This window comes from Triturus cristatus, chromosome 9 (assembly GCF_964204655.1).
Source record: "Triturus cristatus chromosome 9, aTriCri1.1, whole genome shotgun sequence".
Taxonomy (NCBI): domain Eukaryota; kingdom Metazoa; phylum Chordata; class Amphibia; order Caudata; family Salamandridae; genus Triturus; species Triturus cristatus.
The window spans coordinates 1,054,862,034-1,054,889,417 of NC_140592.1; the positions used below are offsets into that span (position 1 = coordinate 1,054,862,034).

At 42.5% G+C, this 27,384-nt stretch overlaps 1 protein-coding gene across 2 annotated transcripts in view; it reads right to left on the minus strand.

Annotated features, from left to right (window-relative positions):
- The window catches only part of INO80 (INO80 complex ATPase subunit), a 670,892-nt gene extending 647,093 nt beyond the window's left edge, over nucleotides 1–23,799 (minus strand). Inside the window, exon 1 of one of the 2 annotated variants that reach the window (XM_085626921.1) lies at nucleotides 23,604–23,799. The gene's annotated coding sequence lies outside the window, so the exon portion shown is untranslated. Of the gene's footprint in view, nucleotides 1–20,047; nucleotides 20,116–23,603 lie in introns of those variants that run through there. The other variant, XM_085626922.1, reaches the window with a different exon arrangement.
- Between the last annotated feature and the right edge of the window lie 3,585 nt (nucleotides 23,800–27,384).

Sequence of the window (27,384 nt, forward strand, 5' to 3'; positions counted from 1 at the left end):
TCCAGCGCCCGAGTCAGCAGGCTGGGGACATCCGTGAATGTGCTGGGCCGACGGCGGAGCTTCAACGCCGCGCGGCCATCTCAGCCCGCGGCTTCTATTATCCCACCTCTTCATGGTAGAAGACTCTGTGCTTGCTACAAGTTATCCTTCTCAGAATTACTCTTTATTTTAGGGTTTTCCAGGTTTGGCTCCCAAATTATCTCTACCTAGTGTTGCATAGGTCTCTTCGATAATTTGTAGGTAATTCGCTCTCCTGTTGTCCCAGAGCCAAATCCCAACGCTGCTGCATTCCCTTTAACGTTACTTAAGATAATGGGGAATACTTCGGCAAAATTGCCCATCAGTTTCATCTCCAAATCTAGGGCAAGGTCTGCCCTGTACTCATTCTGAATCGGTTTAAGCACGTCTGGCAAAACAGCTGATGAAGGGGTACCATGAGCTCTGGTATATACTGCTGAAAAAACTGTACACCAGGTGGTGCAGTCATCCACAGGGGGAGCCATCCCTATTGGCAAGCATATTGTTAAAATATTGTGTTTTTCCTGGGGCCCCATATGGGGAAACACTGCTTCAAGCGGACTTGTTTTTTGTGCACGGAATTTCCTCCTATCTAATGGGAATTTTATCCATGGCTGCATTTAATGTTTGAGAGCTAATGCCCGGGGAAGCCAATTGTGGTTGTGCAGTGTTAGAGACGGGGTCTCTAGCTGGCAGAGGTACGCACCCTGTTCAAGTAGGGACCCACAATCCTAGTCAGGGTAAGTGTAGCACACACTCGGTTTATCTGTACTCACCCTCGGGTTGCTTGGTTCAGAGCAGTCTGGCACACACACACACACCATAACACAGTGAAAACACTTCAAGAGTACCACATACCAATTTAGAAAAATAGCCAATATTTATCGGAATAAAACAAGACCAAAATGACAAGAATCCAATATACACAATTGAAATATGAATTCTCAAAGATTAGCTGCAGTTCTAGCACTTAGAAACACAAAAGCTCAGTCTGGGAATATAATGACGTGCTTGACTAAGTCGAATCTCAAACTTCAGGGCCCGCCGCAATGGAGCACGGGCCGGCTACAGAGTTGCAATGACCCCGGTTACAGTACCTTGGAAATGATGACTAAACAGACGCTGTGAGGCGTCGGAGTGGGAGAGTGGTGGTTTGAGGAGTCTGTTCCTTACTGTCGGTGCAGGTCACTGGCATGTCAGTGCTTTAAACGGTACGTTGCACAATGAAGGTGAGGCATCACTGAAGCAAGTGAGGTGTCGGTTCCTGGATGCGATGCAAAGTTGTTGAGCCGTTGACACCTGTGACACTGCAAGGCACAGGGGAGATGACGCAGCGTTGGGGGGGGGGGGGGGAAGAGGTGTTGGTTCCTGTCAGCGGTGAGGGGTCGATGAAGCATAGAGGGTCAAGTCACAAGACACACACTGTGGCAGATCTTTGGAGGCAACGCAGTGGCATCGGTGCCTGCGTTGCAAGTTGTGGTTGTTGCATTGAGCGGGAACCAAGGCTCCAGTGTAGACAGCAGCGCGGTGCTGAAGAGTGGCCCTGGCTCGAAGTTACACTGGAAGTCGATGTACTGGCTTCCTATTTAGCACAGAAAACTAACAAGGGCCCAGGAACTGGATTTGGCACCACATGGCAGACTAGGGCTATCAGCAGAAAACCACAGATGCTTCAGTGAAGTCTTTGATGGCCCTGAGATTTCCAACAGGATGTAAGCTCAACTCAAGCCCTTGAAAACCATAGAAAGTAGGCTGCAGAGAACAAAGTCCAGTACTCTCACTCCTAAGACAGAAACAGCAGGCAGCATGTCAACACAGCAAAGCAAGCAGCAAAGAGGCAGTCCCTCCTGCCAGCACAACAGCACTTCTTCTCAGTCCAGAAGCGTTTCGAGTATATGGTGTCAGAGGCCCAGTACTTATACCCATTTTAGCCTTTGAAGTAGGGAGACTTCAAAGAAAGGTATTTATAGTGCACAAGACCCTGCCCTTCCCAGCCCTGGCTCCAGAAACACTACACGGGAGGTAGGCAGCTCTTTCTGAGGAGACAGGCAAATCCCTATTCAGGTGCAGCCATGTAATGGGCCATCAGGATATGTAGGGCACACCTCAACTCCCTTTGTGTGCGACTGTCTAAATTCACAAAGCTCAACTGTCACCCAAACCAGACATGTACTCTATGGACAGGCAGAGGCACAAAATGGTTAAGTAAGAAAAATCTAACTTTCTAACGGTGACATTTTCACATCTGCAATTTGAAAACCAACATCACTGAAAGATGTGTTTATAAATTGTGAGTCTAGAGACGTCCAACTCCAATTTTCTATCAGCCCCCAATTGGAATATACACTCGTAAGATGTTAAAATGCAGCTCCAGTGCACACCAATGGAAGAGACAGGCCTTGCTGTAGTAAGAAACAAATTTAGCAATATCAATTTATTCTTTATTTCGGTTTTAAAAGATATAAAATACAATTTATACAAGATAACAAACATTCCAAAGGTGTCGCTAGGCCATTGCACAAGTATTGAAATTCATATTTTCAGTACTGACCTTTCTCGCCTATTAAAAAGTAAGGACGATTAAAATTTAAACGGTACAAATAATTAAAACATATTGAGGGATTATAGCAAGATATATTGTATTAACCAAGGACATAAAAATCTATCTAACATCATTTAATTAAAACGGTCCTAATTAGGAATCACTTGTTAAAAAGTGCAAGTGCTTCAAGTGCAACGTGTATGCTTGGTATGGCCTTCCACATATTTTCTTATCAATTAGTAAAGTGCAAATGCTAAGCAAAATAAAATATGATAACAATGCTCCAAATGTAATGCATAAAGTGCAAAACTAATATAATACCAACATTCCGAGCCTGGTACACTAACCTTTAAAGCCTTCCTTTGCTCTTACTAAGTCTACATCAAATAAATATCTACTAACACTAAAAACTACCTTTTGTGAAGTATCGGTTCTCAGTATTCTTTCTGCTTCATGGAAAGACCTAGTACCCAATAACCGGCAAATGGGTTTAATCAATTTTTTCCTAGATTTTGCATAAGCTGGACAAAAGGATAACAAATGTAAATCATTTTCTTTTGCACCGCATTGGCATAATGCACAACGTTCAATATTTTCTTTGCCTTGTTTGCAGAACACCATATCGAAATTTCATATATATGACGATTTTGCTAGCTGTGGCTGCACCTCATCCATAAATGGCTCAAAGCTCCAAGTTGACTTCATTAAAAGAAACCGTGTAGTTAATGTGCCAGTAGCTGAGCTATGGGACACACTATCTTGGATATAGGCCCACAAAACAGACAACTTAATTTTTTCTTACAGGCAAAGGACAGTTGAGCAGGTTCCTCCCAAAAATGATTCAACCCTAATTTATGGAACCAACATTTAACATGCTTGAGCCACAGCAAACCCATTCCGTGATTAAACCTTAAAATTTCCTCAAGCCCTTCTTTATAATATATGATCCGCACCCAAAATAATAGTGGTCTTAGAATTGCCTGACGATCCATACGGCGCACATTTAAGTCCATCACAATAGGTATTATAGTGGTGTACGCATTGGAAGGCCTTTAGTTTCACAATATGCATCAAAAGTGTCTATTAAACATTGTAAGCCTTTTGGGGTTTGGGATATTAAGATAGTATTATCTGTAAATAAAAGTGCAGGTACTGGTACCCCCCTAACTTGGGAGAATCATGTTCGCAACCCAACAGATATTCCGGTATCATTCACATACAATGATAAATGGGAGGGCGCCAGCACACATCCCTGCCTTAAGCCCCCGTTTGCTGGAATTAGCTCCGTAAGCTACCCCCTCGGACCCACCTGACTTTTGCAAAACTTTCCTCATGCAATCTTATAATCTGCATGAGTTTTTCCCCCGATACCCCTTGATTTTGTAGGGATTTCCAGGGAGGATTTCTAGGGATGAAGTCAAAGGCGACCTGCAAGTCAACAAAGGCGATATACAGATGTCCCTGCTTAAAGACTGTATATTTCCAACTCATGCAGAGTAATCTAAAGACCTGGTCAATTGTGCTAGTTTTGGCTCTAAAGCCAGCCTGATATCTTGATAAAATACTATTCTCCTCAATCCAATCATTTAATTTCATTAACATTTTGTAAAACATCTATTAAACGAATTGGGTCGATAATGCAAAGAGTGTTGGCGATTTCCTTTCTTAACAATTATTGTAATTTCAGCCCCTTTCCATGATCCTGGTATTGGTGCACCGGCGGCAACTGAATTACATAAAGAAATTAATATAAGGGCCCCAAACCTCTTTATCATGCCTCAGTAGATCTCTTGCTATCTTATCTGGACCTGGTGCTTTTTCCGGCTTTACTGCATCCATTGCTACTAAAGTATCTTCCAAGCTCAAATGTAAAGGGGCTGTAGTTGGGATCAATACATAGTCTTGTATATTAAATTCTGTATCACTCGTAGATGTTGAGTAAAGGCGGGAAAGGTGGCTGACCCAAGTTTTAGCATCCAGGAAAAGGTCCTTGCTACATCTTCCCGCCTTATTACCCTTTGAGATCAGTCGCCAAAAACCAGAATGGTCCTTGGCTTAGGCTGCACTAATCAGTTCAGTCCATATGTTATCAACCCAATTTTTCTTAGTTTGTAACAGTAATCGCTTATACTGGTTTCTTTTCTCCTTTAAGGTCACTACATTTCTAGTTTTTGTAGCCAAAATGAGTTCCTTTTTTGTCTCACTGCACTCTTTATTATACCAGGGTTTCTCTGGGTCACTTATTTCGGTTTTCGCCATTTTACATTCTTTAGGAATCTTACTCAGAATAAGAGTCAGGGCATCTACCAATGCATGATGTAGATTTATAATTGGAAACTGATGCTGGCAAATATACATACGGAAGAATAGTATCTACAAAAGTATCGTAAATCTGCTTTATGGCCTCATCGTTTCCCCCTATTGAAGGCCATTTTAAGGCCCTACTGTTGTTGCTTAATAATGGTTCAGTGACACTAGAGTTTGTATCTTCATTTATCAAGGATATTGGTTCGAAGAAATGAGCTGCTAGTGTCGAACATCGGGGATAATGAGCACTGTCAGTTCTATTCTCTACTACCATATCAAGCAAACTTGGCCACAGGCCAATAGATACCAATATATAATCAATACTACTCTTACAGTTACTCCTACTAAATGTTTACTATGAAAATGCAGGTTTGTCCTGTAATCGGATCTTCACACCGACTATATCCTGGGATAGAAAGTCCAACTGAATTATATCAGTGCAAAGGGTAATTTTTACCCAAATAACAAGACCTTCCGAAGGCCTCCCTCTACCCGAAGGAGTAGCATTAACACTGTATGTTTTAAATCCTACCTTATAGGGTATTTCCAGAGCCCAAGTTTCCTACAAGAGAACAATATCACTTTCCCCATTGTACTCCTGCCACTCCCCGTCCCCATGGTTTCTTTTCAACCCTGCTATATTCCATGAAGACAGTTGTATTGCTGGTTGATTTTTCTCCCTGTATTGCTGATTAGAAGCAACTTCCATCACATTCCTTTTTCCTAAAGGTTCCTGACATTTAGCTATATCCATCTTATTTCTTTGCTCCATAATTTCCTGACAATTATTATCGGAATTGGAATTATAATTTAAGTGATCTATTCCATTATTTTGCAGTATCTGGCTCACCTCAAGTATAACCACATTATCACCAGGTAAAGGCACTGGTGATATATTTATTGTATCATAAGACGTAACTAGATCTATTTCATTTACCAAACCTATCCAGTCCTTGTTGCCAATACTGGATTGTACTCCTTTATTTTTGTTAAAGATGCTTAATAATAATAATAATAAATCTTCTTTATTCGGCTTTACACATTGGAAAACCATAAAAGGAACATTTTGATCGTACAAATTCATATAAAAACAAAAATCATCTTACAAAAATAAAATTCGTACAAACACAAAATAATATATATTAAAAACAAGGACTCATATAATTTCATTGCATCGTTTGAGACTAGATCCAGCGTAAATTTTACTGATTTTTCCTATGCTTCAGAATGCTTTTTAAAAAGTTAAGTACATGATAACAAACCAGTTCAGATTCTAAGAGTTGGAGACGTAGCATTACAGGGCGACATTGTCTAAGTCCCCATCGCCTTAGTAAGGGTAGTAGCCAAATTTTCCGATGTGGATGATGGAATTTACAAAACAAAATTGTATGCAAATTAGACTGTGCTGATTCCTCATCACAGGGACAAGTAGTGAGAATTAAATCCCACCTATTTCTCTCAGGAAAAGCTACTAGTCTATAAAAAAAAAAGTCTAGTCTGAATCTTGTCAGTAACATTCTATCGTACATACTAATCTGTAATGTTAAATAAGGATGGATAGAATTAGTGGACTGAATCATGTTGGCATGAAGGACCGAGGGTTTTGTCGACTCAGAGGTCAACCTCAGGGACTCTAAATGACTCAGAGCCAGTTGTTTCAACGCTCTCTTTGGTATGTCAATAATTTCTCTGGGTTCAAGGTAATATTTCTCCAGACCAAGATCCTTAAAGAAATTTCTAACATACCGAAGCCTTTTTATTTTTAAAGATTGATCAAGAGTCATTGATTCCACCACGATTGCCTGGGTTAGGGCATTTTTATCAGAGGTCCAGATGCGCCTCCAAAGCAATAATGGTTGGATCCTTATCAAATCCACCAGGTAGGGGATTCCAAGTTCCAAGTGGGAAGCGTAAATTGATGTACTAGTCGGTGTTGTTAAAAGGAATCTGAGGAAGGTGTTTTCTGCCACCTGAAGGGCACTAATGTCTACATGTCCCCAGACTCCCGCCCCATACAGCGCAATCGCCTGACACTTGGCGGTATAGGTTTTTAATAGCTCCAATGGGGCCCTTCTCCCCAGTCTCTGGGAAAAGCTCATCAGGGACATTATGGCTCTTTTAAAAAGATGGCACCTGGCCTCTACTGCTGACCTCCAATGTAGCCTTTCGTCCATCATAATACCCAGGTAGGAATACTGGGAAGTTACCTCAAGTTTTTGGTCTTTAAGGTAGGTATTCTTTACTCGATTTTTCCCAGGGCCTGCTACCATGACAAATGTTTTTTTAACATTCACATGTAAGTCCAGTCCACCCATAAAATCAACGTACCTATTCAGGGACTTCTGTAATTCACGCGGCGTGCGTGCCAAGATGACCGCTTCATCTGCATAGAGCAGAGCGGGAATCAGGCGCTGTTTTACCCGTGGGAGATCCTGGGCGCCCCTCAACACCTCTTCCTCCAAGCCGTTCGTATACAAAGAAAAGAGGAAGGGGGCCAGGACGCATCCCTACCTGACTCCACGCTCTACTCCAAAAGACGCTGTCAACTCCCCCTTCATGCCAAAACGCACCCTCGCTGATGCTTTAGAATAGAGCTCTCTCAAAAAATCTAAAAGTGGGGGGTCCACACCCATTTGTGTCAGAACCATCCAAAGTTTTGCGTGTGAGACGCAGTCAAAAGCAGCAGACAGGTCTACATAGACCATATAGACCGTGTCCTTCTTTGCTTGGATATATTTACCCAGTATCAAACTAAGATTGAGGGCCTGCTCCACCGTTCCAAACCCCTCCCGAAATCCAAATTGAAGATCGGAAATGATGTCTCCCTCCTCAGCCCACTGTCGGAGTCTTTCAAGCACGACCCTGCCAACGACCTTGCCCAGGAAGTCCAGCAGTGAGATAGGGCGGTAGCATTTGACGTCCTGACGATCCCCCTTTTTAAAGATTGGAACCATGATAGATTTGGTCCAAGATTTTAGCAGACCCGTTTTTGCGGCTGCAGTGCACACTCTAGTAAGAATGGGGGCCCAGAGATCCAGATTGTATTTAAAAAGATCCACTGGGACCCCATCTGGGCCTGGGGCTTTCCCGTTTTTACTTAATTCCAGGGCCACTAAAACCTCGGAGATATCAAAGTGCAGAGATATTGGGTATTCAACTGTTGGATGTGAAATTTCTGTCCCTACTGATGTTGCTGTGTTTTTGAAGATTTTAGAAAAGTGGGACACCCAGATATCTTCTTCTATGGCCACTTCTATCTTGGGACTATTATCATCTATAAGGTAGGGGGATTTAACAGTTCGCCAAAAAGCCACACTATTTTTAGAGACCGCACTAGTGTGTAAATCGTCCCATAATTTCTGTTTTAGTTCTTTTATTCTTTCTTTACGTGCCCTACCGTATTGCTGTCTAAGAAGTTGAATCTGCTCCGAGTCTCTAACTGTTTTACTCAGAGCCACCTTTAACTTAGTTAGGGCCGTGGTGCAGCTATGATTAAACCACCCTTTAGTAGTTGAATTCGCTCTCTTTGTATTTACTGTAAGAAGTCCCTTAATTTTCTCCAATATCTGGGTAAAATTATTTAGGACTTCTTCATCCGATTCTAATAGATCCAGGCATTTAGTCATGTTTGAATATGCCTCTATTACCAGTTTTTCGGTAATGTCTGCTGGATTTATCTTCCCCCACTTTAGTGTGTATCCATTTTGCCTACCTAACTCGAAATTGTTCTGGGCAAGAGTTTTCGCTATAACTACGGGTAGGGGATGCTTAAATCAATGTCCACTTTAGCCTTATCCAAAACTAACCAACCATCTTGAACGTCAGTTGAAATGGTACACGGAAATGCCTGAGGACCATCCAAGGAAAACAGTTTATATTGTGGTACAGATAGTTGTCAGTCTTGAGTGTCTAAGTCTGTTAGGGCCTGAAATCTATTAAACAAGGGAATTGTAACAGATTTATTTACAAAGGACCCAAGTGGAGGTTTATAAAAATATCCCAAGGGGAGGGCACGAATACTAGTACTTGGAGTATAGGTTGACTCACAAGAATTTAATAGCCAACCAACCATATGTGGCCTACGAAAATTGATCATGATGCAATCACCATTGATACCTTTAGGAGATGGGCCAACCCACCCGACTCTGCGAACCATCAACATTTCCTTTATAGCAGGTGGATGGAGTCTTTTTTGTTTTGTTAGCTAATCCAAGGTTTTATTGCGTAAATCAACCCACGTCTCCCTCTGGTCCTCCTTAAGAACAGGGACACCAGCCAAAACTAAAACATATGGACACGTGGCTGGAGGTAGGCTCAAGACATCTGTATTGGCCTTAAAGTGGTTACTAGTCAAGGTACTTGATACACCCCCTGTAACAACATTTCCAGAAAAAACATAATGCAAACCTACCAGATTCGAGCTAGAACTTTTGGAGATTTCCTGTGTTTTGTCTATCCTAACATTACTATTCGTCCTCATGGAATAGTCCTTGGCTTTACCATCCAAGTTAGATTTGTCTTTTAAATTACCGTTTGGTACGTTTCTCGAGCCCAATCTCTCTGTAACGTTAGGTTGCTGAATGACATTAAAACTAGTTAAATTATTTATGGCAATGTCCATTCGATCCAATTTTTCCTATAGAAGTGTCAATTTCTTGTCAATTAATTCATGTACACGAGGTAACACATTTCCTAATACAGAGTCCTCAGAAATAACATGAGTAATAGTGTTAACATCCACAATATTACCATGTGTTTATATGGGAAATGAGGGAATCACATCAGTCTGCGTGCCAACAGAGTCTGTTTTCGATGTACCATGAGCGTTTGCATTATTAATACGATTAGCAGGATGGGGACCCTTTGTATTCTTAACTTTTTGAGCACCAGCACCCCTCTTTCGTTTTGCAGGCAGTTCTATCGCCTTTCTTGCTTCATGAGGTTTTGAGACCCGTGCTCTATTAACTATACACGGTACTACTGGATTCTCGCATGGTGGTGGGTCCGAGACAGACACAGGAGAAGCAGGTGGCACATTTGGGGGCGTTATAAGCGTAACTGGCAAACATGTTTGTACCACATCCCACAAATTAAGGTCAAGGATACCCAATGAAGAACATCTCTGCAAACTAACTGGATCCAAAGAAAGGCGCCGTTCAGTTATTTCAATTTTGCAGGTTAGTAATGACTCTGTCCTAACTAAAAAGGCGTCCAGAGTTCCCACAACTCCTTTGCGTTTGCTCATGATAGAACGTTAAAACTCTAGTTCTTGCCCGGGACCACACAAATACTAATTGTTTAAATTACGAATACACTACAATACCTGCATACTACAGCTTATGACCGTGCGAATAACCAAACGTCATGGGGATGGCCCAGCCTCCTCCGGGCTTTGACGGGCGCAGACGGGCCTGCCTTTGGCCCGGGCTTCGCCTGGGTACGGCCGGGCTCGCCCGCGCGCATCCAGCGCTTCGGGAGCCCGCGGCCTCTTTTGAAGCACCTCCTGGCGCTTTCCAATGACGTTGGTGGCCGTGCGCCATGTAAGGCAGGCTGGGTGTTGCAGTCCCTTCGGACCGTTACGGCAATGCAGAGTAGGCAGGCAGGAGCAGAAAAACCAAGCGTTGCGGTCCCTCTGGACCGGAGTCAGCAGCAGGTAAGCAGAGCACTATGCGGAGAAGAAGAAAGCGGGACCCCTTGTAGTATCGACTTCGGGAGACAAAGTTAGCAGTTTTTCACTACCAGGACATGTAAAACCTAAAACCACATGTGCTACCTTTAAAATACAAGGCACCCTGCCCATGAGCTACCCTAGGGCCTACCGTAGGGGTGCCTTACATGTAATAAAAGGGAATGCTTGTGCCAGGAAAGTAGGGGTACTTAGAAGTTAGAAATGGCAGTTTAAAACTGCGCACAAATGCTCTGCAGCAACAGGCCCGAGACAGGTTTGAAGGGCTACTAAATTGGGTGGGACAGTCAGTGCTGCAGGCCCATAAGAAGCATTTGATGTACAGGCCCTAGGCATACACAGTGCACTGTACTAGCTTATTAGTAAATCAATTATGGCAATCATAGAGAAACCAAATGCTATCATATTTTAGACACAGAGCACATGCACTTTGGCACTGGTCAGCAGTGATAAACTGCCCAGAGACCTAAAACCAGCAAAAACGAATTTCAGCACAGAGGCAAAAGGCCAAAATCAAAAAGACGTGGGAAACCACACCAAAAGATGCCAGGGACTTTAATCTTCATTTGGAAGTAGATAACTCCCCAACCACAAAAAAACGTTTTGGAAGCTATATCAATACTAGGACTAAACCAGCTGATAGCTGACCCTACACATGAGGCTGGACATACCCTAGATGGAATTTGTACGAATTCCAACAAACTTACAGTGGATACTCCAGCCACACTAACTTGGTCTGACCATAAGTTTATCCCTTTCGGGATTGCAGACACTACTACATATGCAGCCAAACAAAATCCTGATCAACTCTGCAAAATTATCAAGAGGAAATGGAACAGAATGTTAACAAATCCTAATTTTCACATGTTGGCAGAATTAAGTAAACCCACACTAACAGGGGACCCTGTACTTGACACGAATATTTTCAATGATTGGCTGACCATGTTAGCCAAAAAAATGGCACCGGTGGCCACACTTAGAGCTTCCCTGGGGAAAATCTCAGCCCCTTGGTTTACCCCTCAGCTCAAAGAGCTACAAGGCAAATGCAGGAAGGTCGAGCGAAAATAGAAGGTGCAATATAACAACAATGATCTCATTATCTTCAGAGCAGCGCTGAAAGAATATCATAGGACGATCAAACATGAAAAGAAAGTTCACTACACTAACCTCATTCAGCAGGCAGCGTCTGATCAAAAAATGATTTTTAAAATTGTAGACTCTTTTACCCACCCTAAGATGTTCAAAGAGGAAATTCCCCCGTCACAACAACTAGTTGACCAGATAGCAGACTACTTTGATGAAAAAGTCAGTGACCTCAGAAAGGATTTTAAATTAACAGATACACCATCTACCGAAGTTTTAAATCAGAATCTATATTATAGACCGATGTTAAATCATTTTAATGAAATCACTCTCGAACAGTTCAGACAGGCTATCTTGACATGCAAACCAGGCTCTCCAGGCGATCCCTGCCCCCCAAATATTCTACATGCACTGATTGATACTATTAATCCCATTATTAATCAGATTATCAACTCTTCACTTAGACAGGCTGTAGAACCAGACAGTTGGAAAACTGCCTCCGTTAAACCACTTCAAAAGAAACATCTCCCAGATTCAACTACCCTGACCAATCTTAGACCCATCTCCTTACTGCCCTGCTTAAGCAAGATAACAGAGAAACTTGTAAATAAGCAATTAAATGACTTTCCTTTTAAACAACGTGTTACACCCCAGGCAATCAGGTTTCAGGGCTGGGTATTCAACTGAGTCAGCCCTGCTACACACTGCGGAGACGCTAAAATTCGCACTAGATCAAGGAAAGATGGCGGTGCTGATTCTGTTGCATCTTTCAGCCGCATTCGGCACTGTTTCCCATGTTTCATTCAAAAGGGTTCAGCACCGTTCTAAAATAGTCAGTGAGTGTTCAAAGAAATGTTCAAGACGTCAGTCATTTTCTTGAGAAGATTCTCTTTTTTTATTATTTTGCAGTCACATGGAAATGAAGAGTCATATTCACATTTGACATGAAGGATCTTAGCCGACGCGTTTCGTCTCTTACAAGGAGACTTCTTCAGGGCTAATAGAAAAACATATATGACATACAGTTATCACCATGAAAAATAAAGCAACACGTGCACAAATACAATTTTCGAACTACACATACCTAGAGTATCAGAGCTAATAAAACAATTCCAATATGAAAAGACAGAGCTAAGAGTGTATCTACGTCATAAATCATGTCTATAGTATAACGAATCCAAGTTAGAGATATATATCATGTGAATACAAATGTTCAAATTAAAAAATCTCTATAACCAACACAATAAGATATGTTGATCATTTAGCGCGTCAAATCATTTGTCTTTCACCATGTGAGTTTTTAATTTCATACCTTTCTTATAACATTTAGACTGGTGCAGACTGCAAATTATTTGAAAATGGAGCCAGTAATCCAGAATTTTCACGCTGGCAAAAGAATTTCAATGATGATTATTAGTTTATGAGAGTCAATGTTTAAGTAGAATCAAACGTAAAAGATGTACATAAAAACAGCATCAAAGAACGTACATATCATGGATTTCTTGTTGTTATGGGTTCGTTAAAAATCAAACAAGTTATGGTAAAGACCAGAGTTAACTTCATCAGAGGAACTAACATCATACCTAAGTAATTATTCCAAAGAAATTAATTTCTTTGGAATAATTACTTAGGTATGATGTATTAAGCCTTGCTCTCATTTATTGACAGTTTCTTTTATTATAAGTTCTTCGGTTCATCATCAATGATCTCCTACCTGTGTAAATGTCAATTTAGACTGTGGATAGATACTATACATTTCAAAGTTAACTCTGGTCTTTACCATAACTTGTTTGATTTTTAACGAACCCATAACAAGAAATCCATGATATGTACGTTCTTTGATGCTGTTTTTATGTACATCTTTTACGTTTGATTCTACTTAAACATTGACTCTCATAAACTAATAATCATCATTGAAATTCTTTTGCCAGCGTAAAAATTCTGGATTACTGGCTCCATTTTCAAATAATTTGCAGTCTGCACCAGTCTAAATGTTATAAGAAAGGTATGAAATTAAAAACTCACATGGTGAAAGACAAATGATTTGACGCGCTAAATGATCAACATATCTTATTGTGTTGGTTATAGAGATTTTTTAATTTGAACATTTGTATTCACATGATATATATCTCTAACTTGGATTTGTTATACTATAGACATGATTTATGACGTAGATACACTCTTAGCTCTGTCTTTTCATATTGGAATTGTTTTATTAGCTCTGATACTCTAGGTATGTGTAGTTCGAAAATTGTATTTGTGCACGTGTTGCTTTATTTTTCGTGGTGATAACTGTATGTCATATATGTTTTTCTATTAGCCCTGAAGAAGTCTCCTTGAGAAAGACGAAACGCGTCGGCTAAGATCCTTCATGTCAAATGTGAATATGACTCTTCATTTCCATGTGACTGCAAAATAATAAAAAAAGAGAATCTTCTCAAGAAAATGACTGACGTCTTGAACATTTCTTTGAACACTCACTGACTATTTTAGAACGGTGCTGAACCCTTTTGAATGAAATGTTGTAACAGGGCTTTTGTCCTGATAAGGAGCATAGAGGGCAGTGTTCCTTGGTTCTCTGCACTGTAAGAGCTTTATTGAAAGAAAACGCTGTTCATTTGTCAAGTGCGGTATCTATAGCCTCTACCCTCATTCTGTGTGCATCAACTGTTTCCCATGTTGTTCTGGGTTAACAGCTAAGAAGAGCAGGGATCTCACAGAAAGCATTGGCTTGGCTAACATAATTCCTGGGAAACAGAAGACAATCAGTAACACTTGGCAATTATACTTCAACAGAGAAGCAGCTGCTTTCGGGTGTGCCTCAGGGCTCAATTTTGAGCCCCACACCTTTTAACATATATATGGTGCCCCGGCTAGACCTAGTATCATCTTTTGACATTGAGACTGTGTCCTACGCTGATGATACACAGCTCATCCTTACCCTGGATGAAGATTCCACAGCAACAGAAGAAAATTTCCAACAATGTCTCTCTACTGTCTTCGAATGAATGAAGACCAATCACCTTAAGTGTAACAGCCAAAAGACGGAGATTCTGTTGCTGGGAAATTGCAATACCTCCTCACCCAAAATGTGGTGGCCAACAGACGCAGCCCCACCCCCTAATACAGTGGACACTGCCAAAAATCTAGGAGTCGGATTTGACACCTCCCTCTCCTTTCATCGGCAGGCTCTGTCGGTAGTAGGAACTTGCTTTCATTGGATAAAAACTCTGAAGAAATTCTTTGACCTCCTTCCAGCCATAGCTCGCAAGTCCATGGCAGAGGCTTTGATTCTATTACGACTAGATTATTGTAATAGTCTTTAGGCAGGAGTGAAGAAAAGTACTCTGAAAAGTTGCAGACTGTACAAAATGCAGCAGCCCGAATGGTACTGAATTTACCAAAGGGGTCATCTGCCTCGGAGGCTCTCCAAATCGTTCACTGGCTACAAATACACAAGAGAATTCTCTTCAAAATCCTTGTGATAAGCTTCAGAGCTCTAAAACAAAGTGGCCCCAAATACCTCAGGACTAGATTGAAGGCCTATGTACCTGCACGTAATTTGAGATCCTCCAAGGAAAATCTACTAGTATCCCCTCATTTCCGTTTGAAGTCTAGAGGAGGAAAATCTATTGCTGTACTGGGAACAAAAGCCTGGAACTATTTACCCATGCAACTGAGACTCATACAGATGGAGTCCATGTTTAAGAAAAAACTGAAAACTTGGAGCTTCACAGTTCCAGATAGTTTGGCCCTATCCCTTATCTGACCACGACGACATCAGAGACCACGCTCCCTGACACTCAGTCTACCCGTTCCCAGCGCCAAGATGCTCCATTGGAGTGAAAGCCAGCACTTTATAAATGCCATCATCATCATCACTGGTCAGCAGTGATAAACTGCTCAGAGACCTAAAACCAGCAAAAACTAATTTCAGCACACAGTCAAAAGCAGGAGGCCAAAAGCAAAAAAACATGGGAAACCACACCAAAGGATGCCAGGTCTAACACGCAGCTTGTGCAGTCCTCACAGGATTTAATGTTAATGTTCATATAACAAACTGTTTTAAACACCTACACATGGTTACTAAACTGCTGTACAATCTGCATACCTGTAGAGCAGTCATGTTTCTTATATTAGGATATGGTGTGTAACCGGCTAAGACTGGCCATGCTGCTCCTGCATGTCTAAGGGGACCTAGTCTAACGTCATTTATTGTATGTGGTAGGGCGTCTTCAAACCAATTTCCATGTTCTTGGTATGCTATAGGTATTTTTATTTTTTCTATCTATGGTGTGTAGTCATTTGGAACTTCAGCTGCAGTGTAACAGTGATACAGCCTAATTGTGTGGTCTGCAGCGGGGAATGTAACCCATGAATAGAATACCTCTGTCCTATATGCTTTGTGAGCCTCAACCACAAAGGTACCATCTCCACCTGAAAGTGCGAGATCATGTTGTAGCAGCTTCTGAGTAACCGCATGTCTGAAGTTCTCAGCTATGTTTAGTGCTGCGTCTTCGGCCAGAAGAATATGTGGAATTTGGAGAGGGTATCACAACGGGATTATCCTTTGAAAGATTCAAGCTTGAACAGTTAATATATAGAGGTTACCTACTCAGCTGAGATGGTCCCTACCACCACGGAGTTGAGGGGTGAGATGGGGTCTTTGGGTATGCGAAAGAGAACTACTCAGGCGATCCATTCAATAAGAACCCAATTAACCATTGTTGACATGCCATGTCATACGGCTTCCACTTCTTCAGTGGTAACTGTGCTTTGTAGGACAACATAAAAGTTGGGATAGTGCAGGAGAGATTGCAAGTACATCCTAAGGATATGTTGGCCTATGGTCCTGCTAGCTCACAGTACCACCATAAGTACCCCTAAACACAAGAGGGTAAAGAATGGATGTGGCAACCTCAGAACATGACATCCCTTACTCCCCAAAGAATCGCGGTAACAGATCTAGAACTTTTTCACTCACTCACTTGTGCACAACCAGAAAGGCACTCTAGAAATACACAAAGCAGCGTTTAAATATTTATTAAACCATTGGGATTCTTGTACAAAATATTTGTGCTGCAATGATTAATAGACAGAAGCAGATGAAAGTGATTAGCAATATGAGAACAGTGAAAAAGATGAACAATTCCACCATTCTGCTAAAACAGTGTATATATGCTGGCATATAGGTACTGTGTATAGTGTACACCTACTACGCGCTCCCTAACCTACTCGCATAGGTGGGTGATCTGTCAAAATCTCCTACTGGATGATCTAACTCCCCATTACCTGTGGGTGAATGAGTTCAGGTCCCCGTCTCAGTCACAAGTTGGACAGCCCTCCTCGCAGAGGGAAAACGGGAATCAGCTGGGCTGAGACTCCGACAACAGCAACCTCGCAGTGACAGCAGAATGATCCTCTGATGTGAACACGGAAGTGCTCTTGTTTACATAATGAAACAGATCCAGTCTACCATGTCGAAACCTCAGCCAAGCTGTAATATTATCCTTTATGAAAGCTATGTCGCCTAACGGACAATAAACCAACAACATTTGTGCTCTGTACTTTATCTCTTGTATTGAATGTTCATGGTGTTGTGATAATGTTTCAATGAAGTGGAAATGTAAGTAAATGTGGTTTATAAGAACCATATCCTGCACAGTCACGCATGCAAATGTGTGTCAAAAGTCAACGTGTACAAAATATGGCAACTTAAGAAACGTGTGTATAGAAAATGGCAGCGTGTCTACCCGTGCCTACCCAGCCACGTGACAGAAGAGTGGCATGGCATAGAGTGGAGTACAGTGTTGCAGAGTCAAGTGGCATATAGTGGACTGGCATAGAATAAAGTGGAGCAGTGTGTTATAGAGTGGAGTATAGCGGCATAGAGGGAGGCGCACAGAGCGTCGTAGAGTGAAGTAGTGTCCGAGTGGCTTAGATTGGAGTAGAGTGTTGTAGAGTTGAGTGGCATAGAGTGAAGTATAATGTCAGAGCGGAGTAGAGTTTAATGGAGTAGTGTCAGAGTGTAGTATAATGGAGATTAGTGTCAGAGTGGAGTATAGTGAAGTGGCATGAAGTATAGTGCTGCAGAATATATTGGCGTAGAGTGCACTTTCTTTGAGTACAGTGGTGCAGAGTCCATTTCTTTAGAGTGCAGTGACGTAGAGTAGATTGCAATGGTGTAGAGTGCAGTGGCACAGAGTAGATTGTTTCAGAGTAGAGTGGAGTGGTGCAGGGTGGAGTGGTATAGGATAGACTGCAGAGGAGTACAGTGGCGTAGAGTGTAATGGTGCAGACTAGAGTGGCGTAGAGCAGAGTAATGTAGAGTAGATGGCATAGAGTGGATTGGTGTACAGTTGAGTGGTGCAGAGTAGAGTGTAGTGTAGTACATAGTGTGCAGTAGCACAGAGTTCAGTGGTGGAGAGCTCAGTCTTGTACAGTAGACTGTTAGAGTGCAGTGACAGAGTGCATTGATGTAGAGTGGTGCACAGTACAGTGGCGTAGAATGCTGTGGTCCATGGTAGAGCGCACTAGCATAGAGTAGAGTGGTGCAGAGTAGAGAGGCGTAGAGTGCAGTGGTGCACAGTGGATTAGAGTGGTGTAGAGTGGAGTGCAGTGGCATAAAGTAGAAAGGGCGCAGAGTAGAGAGGCGTAGAGTTCAGCGGCAGAGGGTGCAGTGTTGTAGAGTAGCGTAATGTGAAACTGTGTAGAGTGCAGTGGTGCAGAGTAAAGTGACAGAGTGCAATGGTGTAGAGTGGCGTAGAGAGCAGTGGTATAAAGGGTTGCAAGGTATAGCATAGTGGAGTACAGAGCAGCGGTGCAGTGAATTGGTGTAGAGTGCATTGGTGTAGAGTGCAGTGGCACATGGTAGACTTCAGTGGTGTGAAATGGCACAGAGTGGAATAAAATGGCATAGAGTAGATTGTTTCAGAGTAGAGTAAAGTGGCATCGAGTAGAGTGCAATGGAGTGCAGTGGCGCAGAGTAGTTTAGAGTAACAGAGTGGATTGGCATAGAGTGTAGTGGATAAGAGTGCAGCAGTGCATACAGGAGTAGTGTGGGGTAGAGTGCACTGCCACAGAGTAGAGTGGTGTAGAGCAGAGAGTCATCGAGTGAAGTGGCATGGAGCGGTGCATGGAGAGTGCAATGAAGTGGAGTAGCATAGTGTGGAGTGGTGAAGAGTGGAGTGGGGTAAAGTGGAGTATTCATGGTGCGGCAGCTGACTGCTGTTACAGACAACACATCTTCGATTAAAATGACCATTACATTAGCACAAGCATACAATTTTACAGTAAAAAAAGTATACAGAGCACAAATGATGTGTATTAAAATAGTTGTTTCCACTACACTTCAGAATTCCCAAAAATGTACTTAATTTGTGCTTTCCTTATTCTGAAATACCTGCACAGTTCATTTACAGACATTTAAATTTTGTTTTGTACTAGAAAACAAAATAACGTTGTATAGCACAGCCAAAGTAGCCAGCTAGAAAAAATAACATCCCCCATCCTTTCTGTCTCACATGGGTACCCAGCAGGACTGTTATATGAATCCTCCCACTCTGAAGTCAAAGTAAGAAAAGTAAACACCAGCTCCCTGGAAGACAGACCCTTACATTCGACCTCTGTCTTGGATGAGCAAATATGACAAGATAAGAACAAGATGTCAAGGCCTGTTTACAGAAAATCAGTATTGGTGGAAGAAAACAGAGTTTGGGCAAGGGAAGTAACGAGCTCAAGGTGGGCAGTCTAAAACAAATAAAGCCAGGAAATAGAAAGTAATCAAATTTGAGTTACAAGTCACGTAGCCAATGGTAAGCAATGGGCGGAATGCACTCCAAAGGAAGCTTTCTGAATGTCACCAAGATGCCCTTAGAAACCCAGCTTTGACCTAAAAATGACAATATAGTGAAGTAATACTCCTTCAAAATGTGTTGCATTACACCCCAAAATTTCCCTTTTCTTGCAGCATAATTTAGTCAGCCCTGCTGCATAATTTGGTCCTTCACTGCCAGATGGTTCCAATGGCCCTGCCAATGGACAAAAATTGGCTCATTGCCTATTAATGTCTTTGCACGTCTGTAGTATTTCACAAAACCTCCCCTCTGCACATGGGAAGCATATCAAACTTTAATGTTGTAAATACTGCAGTAGCGGATGCTGCACGAGGAAGTGCTAAAGACCTCAGGTACAACGGCTCTGGCAACCTTCAAGCCAGCTGCAGAAACTTCTAAAGAATATGCTGTTACAACCACTGTGTAATGATTAACAAATCAACCCTGCATACTCTAGGGAGAACAAAATGCACAACAGTTTTTATATTTAAAATGCGTGCATACTCAGTGTGCAGAGATGCATCAAATTTACTTTACAAATTACACAACAAAAAACGGATACAACAAAATGCTTACAAATAAAAATGGCAGATGTAGCATAGCAAGTCCTCAGAAAAGAGAACAGGTTTCTCTGCAAATAGATGGTGGGCCAACAGAGATTACATCTGTTCCTGTAAAAATAAGGACAATACAAAATCAGATTTTTCTGAGGAAAATATATTAGTCCCATGCAGATTTTCCTAATTGTCTCAATGCTGTCGAAATTATCTACAAATTATCTATTGCTGTCTTATTTGCAGGTAGAGATAAAGTTGTTGAAGAAAGAAGGACAATAGCCAGGAAAGGGGAGACACGGTGACATCGATTACTACAGACCAACGACACTGCAGGTACTCATTTTGTTTGTTGTAAACGACACTGCATGTACTGACTGATGTACTCGAGAAATCTAATACCAGCTTAGCTGAACTGCAAACTGGATCAAGAAGGGGGCACCTGTAGTGGCATAGATAGCATACCATGGAACCCAATCCAAGTGACGGCAAAAGCCTCCCTCTATACTCATTTTTGGGTAGCCTAACTGGGGTGCTGAGGATTTCTCATATCCCTCAGCCCTGCTGCTGTGACATTCTCTTCAATAATGATAGCTCAGTCTATGAGCACCTGCATAATAAATCTTTCCAAGGAATCCGTTAATATCATCTCAGCCAACCAGGCATGCTAGTGGCACCACCTCACTCCATGGCATCATAGAAATTAAACTACAAGTCATTGCTTACATCTGTTAGTCTAACTAGTTGAATTAAACCAAGCCAACACTACTTTACCTACAATGCATCATATTGTGAAACAGCTGGGGACTGGAAAACATCTGTGATGACATTGAGGTGAGGTGACCATCCCAATTGTGGCTCTGGTACTCTATAACTGAAACATGCTACAGATGATGGGAGGTTACTTGCAATAAGACTATCCACAAGCAATAACTCAGAGTAGCACTCCAACCCATCGTTCCTTTGCTCATCATGCTACCTCCGTTTGGACCCAGCCATGCACAAATTAGTCTTAACCCTGCTCCTCATGGAACAGTCCAATCTGAACTGCCAAGCCAGGTCCACCCGGAACACAAGAAGCCCAGTAAGGATTTCGCCCTAGTTATAGGCTCATCAGCACAGTACAGCTTGGTTCCAGTGACACAGTGAGCATTGTACCCAAGTCTGGGCGTACCCAGGCCAATTGGGGCAGTACATGAAACATACAAAAGGATGAGAGGCTGCTTGCAATAGTCTAACCACTGGCAATAGCTCAGGGTGGCATTCCAACCCATTGTTCTTTTGCTCACCATGCCACCTCAGTTTGGACGCAGCCATATGCAAACCAGTGTTGACCCTTCTACTCATGGAACAGTCCACCCTGAACTGCCAGGCTAGGTGCTACCTGAACTGTAACACTAGGAACTCCAGTTCAGGGAGGGCCTGGCAGTTCAGACTGGACTGTTTCAGTATATGTATATATTTTTTTTCCACCCAATAAAAACATAGGTTACATACAGGCAAGTTAAAGTTAGGTTCACATTTGACCCACACAAGACCATAGAAATTCAGCAGCTATAGTTATACTTACAGTTCTACTTATGTTAAGAAACTAAAACATGTGGCCTAAAGTAACTTAACAGTACGAGTTATAGTTTCTTCAGAGAAGAACACCTATAACTGCTGAATTTCTATGGTTTTGTGTGGGTAAAGAATGAACGTAACTATAACATCCCTGTAACCTATGTTGTTTTTTTCAGTGAATTTTTCACGTTTTTTTTATGTAAAGTAACATATAATTTGATCCTCGAGTACCCGAAGAGGATCCCCGTCTCTTGATATACAAAGTTTCATTTATTTATTAACTCCAAAACTTCTGAAAAGATTTCCACCAAATTACAAAAAGGGTTCTTTCTGGACCAAGAGCTAGCCTTCTGCCAAATTTGGTGTAAATACGTGCAGCCTGTAGCCGTAGCTAAAAATTGCAAAATCCCAGTTGACATTGCATGGGGGAAAATCGTTTTTATCTCAGCCCCCACTTGACGAATCACCCCGAAATTTTCCATGCAAAACTAGGCAAAGTGGGGACCCTTTTTGATAAAAGGGTGACAATTCATCGAACGACACCAAAGTTATTAGCAAAACACAAAAAGCTTTGTCTATGGGAAAAGTTGAAACGAACTATAACCATCAACCGACTGTAGTAAGTAGATAGATAGATATATGTATATATATACACACACACAGTTGTTTCACACAATGTATGTATAACATTGTTTGACAATTACGGTCTGGAACTAACCAGAACCCTCTTTTACTAAGTATTGGCGGATGCATTTTATGCCACATCAGAAAGTGACATGATCATAAAAAATGTGAACACTGTCAATAAAGGACACATGCATTGCTGGCACCGATTTGCCGGTAAGTGGTGTGCCAGCTCATCAAATAATTTTACCTGCAAAACCAGACGTTGAAGCCTTCGGGAGGGAGTTATTGCAACTCTCCAATCCCTAATGCACACAGTGCATAGGCGTCGACATATATCAACTCAAATAAACGGCATTTGAAACTATAATTAAGGACTGGACCTCTCAAAGAAAAAAAGGATGACCAGCTGGGGACCATGAACCTCAAGCTCCGTACATCATCTGATTGATCCAACGATTAAGTGTGCAAAGCTTTCTATAGATGCAGAAGTACAGATCTTCCTAGTCAGGCAGTTAAGCCCAATATGCCTTTCGAGGTCACTTGATCATACGACCACTGTAGAGACACAGTTACAGGTCATTCTTTTGAGAGACCTGCACGCTGCACTTCGATTACACATCATATGAATGCACCATATCACCTGTATCTAGAAAGAACGCCATGCAAGACTTAAATGAAGGATTTGCGCTAAATCTACCACAAGTCACTCACTTACAAGACCTGGTTTGCGGAAGCATGAAAGGCAGCATTGACCCAGGCAGAGCATCATACCAAAACCCATTGTTTAATAACACTGCGACCAAGTATACATTTTTACAGCCCCGTGCTCAGAAATACGTAGTGATGCACTATTGTCAGGGCTAGGTTTTGAGGGCAGTATGTCAGGAACACCTAAAGAGTATTTAATATTACCTATTTTAAGTTCAGCAATTTACCGACACCTGATTCAAACACACTTTGACAAGTTGAGAAGAGTAGAGGGGGAGATGCGCGGGCACGGTGATCTGACAGATCAGTGCAGGGGGACGAGCACACACGTGATCAGACAAATAATGAACAGCACACACGTGCTACGTGGCCAAAGGGGACGGCTCGCTCCTATCACACGTGGGCAGAGCGGTCTGTCACGGGAACCTTGAGGGTGACCGGACACCCCGGAATGGGTGCACATCTAGGTGGAACGTCTACACAGGGAACTCTGGAGCTCCTCCCTCACTGTCGTGGGGTGGGGGGGGAGGAAGTGTGAGGAGCGTAGCCCTTTAAGAAGAGGCCCAGCGGCAGTGCGATAACCCTGGATCGAGGAGAACCCAAGGCCTTCCCCTGCCCCTTCGGTTTCCTTGACTCTGCCATCTCCCTGCAGCCCGCCCGCTGCGCAGGTCTAGGCTCACCTCAGTCCCCGTTAGGGTTAGGGGCGCGGCGTCTCCCGACTCCGCTTGGCTCCTGCCCTGTCCCTCTCTGTGAGCTGGGCTCGCGCGTCTCTCTGCTGCTGCCGCCTCTCGGCTCCTGAGACGCCAAGATGGCGGCGCTGCTGAGGCTGCAGGCACGGGGCCGGCGGCGGCAGCCACTTTCACTCACTGAGAGAGCAGGGACATGGGGAGCCATGGCGGGGGGGAGAGGCGCCATTGGCCAGGCCAGAGCAATCGAGTGAGCACAAGAGCCAAACACGGGAAACCTGACAGGCACCCAGAGCTCAGGCAGGGGTTCTGACCCTGTGTAGTAGGTCACGGGAAGGTAGTTTGGAGAGTGCCGATCAAGATTTAACTCGGTTAGCGAACCCGGGTTCGGAGACTTGACTATCGATGCACTCGGCAGCATGACAAGTTGAGCCTAGTTGGAGATTGCCGAACGGTTATGGTGACGTTGAGATGGTGAGGCAGCAGATATCGCGCTTAGTGCCTAGCCATCGCGAGATCTTACGTCTTTTGGTGGTTATATGAGGAAGTGAGGTCACCAAAGTGATGTGAATATATAAAAGCAGTAGACAATTTGTGGGTGTGGACAAGTTATATTCATGCTCCGTGTTATGCAAGGCTACCTGAGATATAGTTTGTCATTCAAACAACCATCAAGGCAACTTCAGTTCACGTGCCTTAGCACGCTGTCAATTTAGGACGAGGAGCGGCGTCCTTTCTTGGACAGATGCTTATGCGCGTATACATAATAAAATGCAAGGTTAAAATAAACCCTAATTTTCTTGGTGGGCAGACTGAAAGTATAACCAGGAGTGGCGGTCAGACACGGTCCTAAATGGAGAAGTAAGAGCCAATTTACAAAAATATGTAAATTGAATAATTACTTCTAAAAGTAAAAAAGGCATTGTTTCGATTTTTTTTCATTTAACATTCATGACCTAACGAACTTCTTCATATGGTCTGTATGGTTATTGCGTGTAATGCAACATTATTCTATATTGGCCCTAAACAAGTTAAGGTTTTGTAGAGCATAGATCCTCTACTAATTACTTCAATGTGCTCTCAAACTGGATGGTTAAGTAACATAGTCCATAGTGAATTAAAGTGATGAGCCGCCAGTGACACAGGTTGGTCTAGTGCAGAAGCAGAGATTTAAATTCAGGATTGCATATTGTGCAGTCCAGTGACTATGGTTACATTCTTCACATTGAACACCTAAGGTTATTACCAAGTATTCAATTTAATTATTGTTATTCAATGATTGTTAGTATATGGTGTTTTGTAAATACACACACCACACCTTAAGTGAAACTGACATTATACATACACAAACATTTACAATGTCAAGATTTATAGGTATTATTTTGTTTGTTTTGTTTTGAATATTTCCACGGATATTGAATATGAAACAGTGACAGAACATGCTTGTCCGAAATTTGCATTTCTCAAGCATCGCCTTAATGATCTGTAACCCCAAGAGCTGTGGAAGCTTCTAGAAGCTTTAGTTTTGTTAATCATTTAATTGTGGTAATTGAGGCGTTGAACCTCTCCTGAAATCCTTGTTTTTCTCAAGTCAGGCAAGGCAACAGTAGTAACATTAACCACTTTACTGCTAGGGCTTCCCCCATTGGTGCTTACCTTGCCTTTTTCTAGAGGTTTGGGCAATTCGCACTTAAGCCTTTTAAAAACAATTCCACAGAAGGTATCCAGGCTAAATTTGTGTCCTTTTTTGTAACATTTTGGGGATTCTAGAGGTGCCCTGGGATTGTGGATTCCCCAAAGGGAGCCCAGAAAACAACTAGAATATAACAGAATGTTGTTTTGTATTGGAAAGATAGATGTACTAAAAAGCATATGGGTTTCCTTTTGGAAAAATGGCATCAGCAAAAGGTTTGGTGTGCTAAGATCGCCATTGTCCGAAATTTCAGGAACAAGCAGAGTTGTAGAAGAAAACAGTTTCTAACACAGTTTTTGCATTTTTAAAAAAAAAAAAATTTTTTTTATTCCTCATATGCCACCAGATGGGAAGGGCAATCTAGATGGGGAGCCCCCTCACCTCTACCCCCAATAAGTAAGAAACGGTTCCGATGTTGACACCCGGGGGAGAAAGAGAAGAGTCTAACCCCACTAGCATTTTACTGTTTGCTCTGTCCACGCCAACTTTCTCTCACTGAGAGGCCCCTTGACGATGTTAGAGATTGAGCCCCAACAGTGCCCAGGTGAAATCATCGGAATACTTTCATCTGTTCCGCCAAGCCATTAAAGCTGCCCATACCTTTACGTCACTTGAGGGATCGCAAGCGATATCGGACTCACATGTAAAGATAATATGTTTCAAACAGTCTGAAAAAGTAGGTGCCTTCTCGTTTTTCCACGCCCTGCATATTTCTCGCCTAGCTAGCAACATTACATAAAAAATAAATTTAGAGTCCATGGCACTAAGTCGATAATCCTTAGCTAACCCAAACAAAACTATCCTTGGAGTAGTTTTTGCATTTTTTTTTTGACATACTGCCCTCAAAACCTAGCCCTGACAATAGTGCATCACTGCGTATTTCTGAGCATGGGGCTGTAAAAAAATAAAAAAAAAAGTTTTTGCATGTTTTTTAAGTGGTAGACCATTATTCCTATTTTTTACAATTTCAACCTACTTGCTGTTTGGGGTGGAAACAGGTGTGAAACCCATGGGGGAACCCAGAAGGTGACCGATTTCTGAAAACTAGGCAAAATTCTGACTTTGCCGAGCGGCTGTTTGTTTAGACTTCTCTTGATTTTCCAAAAGAAAATTGTTAAACTAAAAAAATAATGAAAAAAAGTTGGAAAAATTTGCAGTTGGTGACATTGTTTTCATCTATAATTTATTGCCCCATTGTTGAATTACAAAAGTAACATACTGTTATGTCCATGAGACTCTTCTGGTTGCTGGGATATGTAGGCCCAGATTATAGTATAGATGCTATTTATCGTGCCTAATAAATAATGATACCACGGGGCACATTATTTATCGAGTGTGATAATTCTGGCCTAGTACCAATTTCTGGGGAATAACATGGATTTTGGTCTTTAATGCACCAAAATCCTTATGATACTGTAAATAAATCATGCTGTTCCGATGTTAAATTTAGTCAGGTTTGACTTGCTGTAATTTAATGAAGGTTGAGGTATTTAATCTTACATACAGGAGTCTGCTGAACCAGAAGCTGCTTGGTGCCCTGGAAGCGAAACCTGCGCGAGCGAGCGAGGAGAGAGGCTGCAGCGGTAACAAATCTGCGGAGGAAAGTGTGGTACTCAGCTTTGCATAGGCAGCGAGTCGGCAGCAACAGAGACAGGCGTGAGACAGGCACGCTATGGCACGCACTCCTCCGATCTGCCTGCCTGCTGCACTGAACCGCACCGCTTGTGGGGCTGATAGTAGAGAGCAGCACCAGTGGAGAGCAGCACCATTTTGCTCTGGCAGCTGTCGCTTTGCTGGTTGCCTGCCTCTTCCTTGCCCTAGTATGGGTGCTCTGCCTTGTCCGCCATGGTCCCTTGTCTGCTCTCTCCCTTGCCACTACGCTTAGGCTGACTGCCTCATTAGACCCCTGTTGATACCTCACATCTCGTACCAGCTCTCTCTGAGCCTCTTACCTGGCGCTTGGCACCTGGCACCCCCAGACTCTGGTTGAGGTCGCAATAACAGCAGGCAAGGCTATGAAGAAGAGGGGCAGTGGGGGGTGCCCAAGCCGAGGCTGTAGCAGCTACCAGTTGCTGAGCGTGA